The sequence below is a fragment of the Tiliqua scincoides genome, chromosome 2 (genome assembly GCF_035046505.1).
Source record: "Tiliqua scincoides isolate rTilSci1 chromosome 2, rTilSci1.hap2, whole genome shotgun sequence".
In the NCBI taxonomy this organism is placed as follows: Eukaryota; Metazoa; Chordata; class Lepidosauria; order Squamata; family Scincidae; genus Tiliqua; species Tiliqua scincoides.
Genome location: NC_089822.1, coordinates 182,494,619 through 182,501,239, shown reverse-complemented (window position 1 = coordinate 182,501,239; position 6,621 = coordinate 182,494,619).

Sequence of the window (6,621 nt, the reverse complement as noted above, 5' to 3'; positions counted from 1 at the left end):
AGAGCTTTTTTTCTCTCCCCTCTCAGGCACCCCTTATTCGGATATTAGTCTTGTGGCTGTCAAAACACCACACTAATGCAAGCCCTGCTGGAAACCTCAAAAGATCAGTTCACATTCAATAGGCATAGGCTCCAAAAATCATGGGGGTTTCTTTTGACTACAAAGCGACATGCTAAAAAAATGCATTTTCCATACTTGGTGGCAGAGCTGTTACTTACCATCTCTCTGGGTACCTAAGATATATATGAAACTGGTTTATACCGTGTCAAATTAATCCACAAATCTCAGTATTGTACAGTCTTTGCTGATCGGCAACACCTCTTTGTGGTTTCTAGATGGCTATTTTTCAGCCCTACCCGGAGATGCTGGGCATTGGATTTGGGACCCTCTGTAGGCCAAGCATCTGCTCTGCCATTGAGCCATAATTCCAATCCCTTGGTGTTTCTGTTTTAAATGGCAACATCATGGATGGCTAAAAAGGCAATGAGTTGAAGCTAGTTGAACATAGAAATGACTGCATTTCTACATCTTCGCAGCACTGGTTACAAAACATAAAACCATCTGTCGTGTTGGCAGCTGAAACGGATTTTATAATACTGCAGAATATATACATTGACATGATAAACAGCAAAATAGCGCACGTTTAGGGAACGACGGACATAGGTGTGTTTAGGAGAGTAATGTGAAGTGTGAATGGAGGTATTCATTTGACTCAAGCCCAAATCCTAAAACAACTTTCCCACACTGACATAGCTGTGCCAGTGGGACATGTGCTGCATTCTGCAGTTGGATGGCAGTCACAGTCGCCTCCTCAAGGTAAAGGAATGTTTGTTCCCTTATCTCAGAGCTGCATTGCCCTTACCTCGGTGCTGGAAAATTGGTTAGGATTGTGCCCTCAGTGTGATAGCAGCCTTTACCTTTGTGGCAATACAAGCTTTCCCATGAATACATTGTTTAAGGTGGAATTTTCATCTGATTTTGGCTGCTTTCCCTTGGGGCACCCTGCTCATGAGCTTCCCCCCATCCTCACTTGCACGTGCTAATTTCAAGAAGACAGTAACTGCATCAAACAACTGGATGCCATCCTTTGGGGAGCTTCTTTTTCTTAGGCCATTAGGCCATGTGAACTCTCACCTGCAGCGCCAATTGGTTCAGAACAGACACAGGTTCACCATCTCAGTGAGAACTAGACTTTATGTGTGTTCAGGAATCCTATCATTATGTTCAGTCCTTTTTTTAATCCCATCCAGCTATATCTCGTGTTCACCTAGTTTGCTTGTGGCTGCTGGTTATTTTTCCAGAAGTCTTTCTTATTTCCCTCAGCCTAGTGGCCTCTCCTCATCAGGTTAACTCTTCCTCCTTGGGTGGACTCCTGGTCACTTTTCAAAGCCATGGTCAAGTGGCAAGGCCAAAGAGAAGAAGGTGCAGACTTCTAGTCCTAGTGGTGGAAAAAGAACTGTTCCTTCCAATTGTCTGTTCCATCATGAAGACATTCTGTGTCTACAAACATTATAAATACTGAGATAAGAGCTGAAAAAAGAACTTTTATTGAGCAATATTAGTTGAAGCATGACATCTGACAGCACCACAGAAACACAGAATTGCCCATTTTTTGTTCCTGGAGATCCTTGAAAGCTGAATAACAGACTCCAGCATTAAGTTATCATGGCCATCGCTTTCTCTGTCACTCTAATTCCATGGCAGGAACTGCTGCACATTTTCAACTGCCATGGACTTTTGAAAGTCAAAGGAGCTCTGTAAAGAATTGGTGGGAGCCATAAATAAGGACAGCTGGCTTCACACTGGTTCCTGCTGGGATATCCTGACTCCTGTTTATGTTGGAAGACTGCCTGGTTGCTGTCAAAATGGGAAATATTGGGCTAATGATATATACCCATTGGGTAGCAGCTGCAAGAGATGGTATTCAAGACAGGTAAGGCATGCTTTAGAAGGGGTGTCATTACCTTTGCTGTTTATTTCAATCTCTTTGCCTACCCACTGGCTACACACTTACTTAGCGGTCTTCCTACTAACTATATTTAAGAACTCACCTGTTTCATTAACCCATTTTTGCCCAGCCCACAGGTGCACACATTTGGTCCCTGTTGCATATATGCAACTTTGGGCAGAAATGGCTTAAGACAACACTCACACAGCTGGTGGGGAAAGTTGTGTTAGAACTGCATCTTGTTTGTTTTGTATCCTGGCACTGATCCTGTAAGGAAGAATGTTCAGTCCACATAAAGAGCACGTCGAGTGCAGCACTTGGTGTCCAGGATCCCATTGCTTTTTTCAGTACCTGGTAAAAGTTCATCTTGGTTGAGGGTTGTGTGGTCAGCACTCTCTCTGTTGATTCCAGTTGAAGCATTTCTGTTTATGACCACTTTCAAAGGGTAGTCAGTTGCAGGAAAAACAATAGTCTTTTGACACCTTGTCCAATGGCCATGAAATAGTTTAGGAAAGATGAAATATGATGTATGTGCTTATCTTATAAATACAAAAGCTTTCCATAGAATTGCCACAGATTGTACCTTTTGCATGTCACGGCCATTTGGCACCACATTTTACAATTTTGTTTCTGTCTTCTTTTCCTTTTCTGTTCCTGTCTCTCTGTTTGTGCATATACATAATTTTATTTCAAAACATTTCTACCCTGCCTTTTTTGCCCAAGGCAGCTTACAATAAAATAATACAGAAAGCTATAGAAACATCAAAGAAAAGGAAAAAAAAAACACAACAAAAAACAGTGACATTAAAAGCAACATTAAAAGACATTGGAGTCAAAATGCACAGCTGAAAATCCGGGCTGAATATCTTCTCCATCACCTCCCTCCAAAATACAGCCTTCCAACCTAGGGTAAACCTTCATGACTCATGAATGCTTCTGGTACAATAAAATTGTTAGTTGTTAAGGCACTGCAAGACTCTGTATTGATTTGACTTCATTTTTATGATTATGTATGTATCTCTTTTCAGCAAAAGGTCGCCATGCTGACAAGGGGGGCAGGAGCAATCTCTGAGTGAGCATAAGTGTTTGACTAGAGCCCCTTCTTGCACTCCCATGTCCCCACCTCCATCCACTTGTGTCTCTTGTACTGGTGATGTCCCCCCGGCAATCCCTGTGGCAGTCTAGTACCATCACCACCATATTATTGCATTACACCAGCATGTTTGCTCTGCTGGCCCAGGGTTATTAGTAGCAATTCTGTGCTACCCATTGGGTGTAATCTGATTGGTCTGCTAGACATTAAATATAGTTTTCAAGATGCATATAAACCGGCATGCAGCCTTGGGTACAACAGGTACATTGATTTCATTAAAGAAAGAAATGGTAGAGTTCATCACCTGATTGGGCATGTTGATGACTTGTGCTTGACAGGAATACAGAGGCAGAATTGATTCTAGTGCCAAGTGGCATTTGGCATTTTGATCTCAGGTCAGTTGAAATGTGGCAATATGCACTAAAGATCATGTTCAACTAACCTGTACTAGCTATCTCTGAGGGCTTAGAATCTCACACCAGCAGATATACTATAGATGGAAAGATACCTCCCAAAAGGGTCAGATCACATTTCTTTTACATCAGTGCAATATAAGTTCTGTTCGGTTAGCGATGGCTTTTTCTGATTCAGTGAAGTGCAAGATGATTTATGGAATGTCTGTCTGTTGTATTACCCTTTTCATATTAATCTGATGACTGTATGATTTATGCTCCCCCACTTTTTACTTTACTCCCTTGATAACAGTTTTCAGGACACACAGGGTTATAAGTCATTTCAGTAGGGTTTCTTTCCAAGTAAGGTCAAGGATGCCAGTTTTCTCTGAAGTGTACAATTTTTGCAAAGACTCAGTTGTCGGAGAGGCCAAACTCCAATTGCAGTTCCAAAGGAATATAACGAACGAAAATTTCTTGATGTGTTTATTGTCAAGGCATTTCATGCAATCAGAATGAAAGTGGAATTCTTGGTTGCTTTCCAAACGGTTTCTGACTGGGTCTCTGTAGTGGTGATTGAGCCTATACTTAAATGGATTGGGAAAATTGTACAAAGCAAGCTTTTTCATGGTATTTTCATTCTTTTTCCTTTACCCCTCTGCAAGGTAGATTACCATCTTGTTTTCTCCTGTATTTGACTTGTAAGGGATTGTATTCATGTCATCTTCTTTAGTGGTGTTGCTAGGGGAGTGCGGGCCACACCGGGTGATGCGCAAGAGGGGGGTGACGTGCACTGGGAGGGTGACGTGCTAAAATTGCGGTGGTTAGGAGTAGTACCATCATGTTATATACCGTTGGATGCAGAATTTCCAGCAGAATGCAGTGCAAAAACGGCAGTGAATTATCTCCTTTCTATCAAAAGTTATTGGCAAAAAACCAGAAAACAAAAAATGCATGGAGCTCAATGGAAAGTGAAACCGAGCCGTATCATGCGCTTACTTGCAAGTAGGTGAATGTGCCTTATTCATTCTGAAAGGGCAGGCTGAGAGGAATCCAACAACACTGGAATGGTCCTGATCCAATGAATGTAGCCCCCAAAAACACCTGAGAAGGAGGTCGCTCCCTCCAAGCTGGTGAATGTATTGAGTCCTATGGAAAAGGGAAACTAAGCCACATAGTCGATTTTACTCATGAGTAAGCAAACGTGCCTTGGCTGCTGGGCAGGTTAGGCAAAGGAAAATGTGAGGCCACCAGAATGGTCCTGATTTGATGCAACTGGAGCTCAACAAATGCTCCAGAAGGCAGCCCCCCCCCCATAAAAAGAATGAAACAGAGGCTTGACAGGGTAAGGTGACATTTTTTTTCTGTTTTAGGCTGTAATCCTATCTACACTTTCCTCGGAGTAAGCCCCACTGACTATAATGGGACTTCTGAATAGACAGGCATAGGATTGGGCTCTCAGACTTGTAAAGCCAGGTTGGTCCTGATAGTGATATGCTTGAAATATAAGAACTTAAATTGAACTAGGTACTGGGTAGGAGTGAAAATCTTACTGATTCTTTTTTGGGGTGGGGTGGGGGTGTTATTGCAGGCAGGCTACAGAGAAAATTCACTTGGTGGGACAGGGCTGGCTTTCCCTTATTTATTGGTTTTACTTTATTTATAATTATTTATTTTAATTTGCTTTATGATGGGTCCTGGACAGATTGTCATTCTTAAAAAGTGGGTCCCAGTGCTAAAAGTTTGAGAACTGCTCCAATAAGGTGTTAGACTCCTGGGGGGAGGTGACACCACTAGTGACCAAATCACTAAAATCACAGTTTGCAAAAATAATACCATCCTGTTATATATCAATCAATGTGTGATTTTATGCAGAATGCGATGAAACAAACTGCGTTGAAATGTCTTTATTCTATCAAAAGTTACAGCCAAAAAACCAGTGAGGGTGGGACAATGGTAGATCACCACGTCCACCACCTAGAGTGTTGCCCTGCCCACTGCATGGGGGTGATGCGCTGGCCTCCCACACTGGATGACGTGAACCCTAGTGATGCCACTGATCTTCTTGCTCCCGGACTCTCGTCCATGAGGTCTCATCACTTGCAAACAGGGATTTGTATGTGAATGTCTCCTGTCCTCTTGGCATTTTTTCAAATGACGGTATAAACTGGGGGAGATACTGATGGGACACTGGAAAGGGGGGAGGACTGTGTGGTTGTAGAAGGGCTGCTAATGCGCCTCCCTGGCACACATTGATTGGCTAGCCAAGCAGGGCATATGTTGGGGTCAGTTTTTCCCAGCCTTTTTGGAGTTTATTGCACTCAACCCCCTGCCCCAGGTAATCATTGTTCACTTAGGTGAGAATGACTTGGGCCAGAGGACGTCTATGTCCTTGAGGCTCCAGGCCCCCAGGGATTTTACAATGCTTGTTAGTCAGTTCCCCGGGATTACTATCCTGTGGTCTGATATGCTGCCTAGGAGGGTTTGGAGGTGGGCACAAAGCATTAGAAGAATAGATGTTGCCCGCAAAAGAGTTAATGCTTACCTGGGCAGGGTTGTCACAGAGCTTGGGGGAGCGGCGATCCATCATCCTGGAATTTGTTTTGGGCAGCCTGCTCTTTATCGTGGAGATGGAGTGCATCTTTCCCTTATGTGATATGACCTCTTTTTAACAGACTTTCAACAGGGCTTGAAAACCCTTTTGGGTGCAGGGAAGATCAAGCGCTAGGCTGACCTCCCCTTGTGGCGGTAGAAGTGTGGGGTGGGTAGGCAGAAGACCTTTTCAGTGTCCAATCTAAGTCAGCAAGGACGTGGGGTGAACCAGAACCGCTCCCATGATGCCTGACCGGCTCGAGGAGGCAGGCTGGCTAGCTCCTTGTCCGAACTTGGGGGCCTTGCAGGGGTGTCCTGAAGGCATAACAGTTCTGCTGACTTACCCTCTTTGGGTGATGTTGAGAGGCAGGCTTAATAACAATTGAGTTACGCCTGGAGTCAGGTGGACGGCCTATGAGACTGGGGGACAAAGATGGCTAGGGCTGTTTCCCCCACGTAGATGGGTTGGGATGGGTTTTGTTTAACCGCTTTTTGTTGCCCTGTTGCAATGTTTGGTATTTAATAAAAGTGGCCCATTTTAATTCCAAAGCTGTTGTTGGCTGTATTCATTTGGGGAGTGCATGGTAAGCATCCAA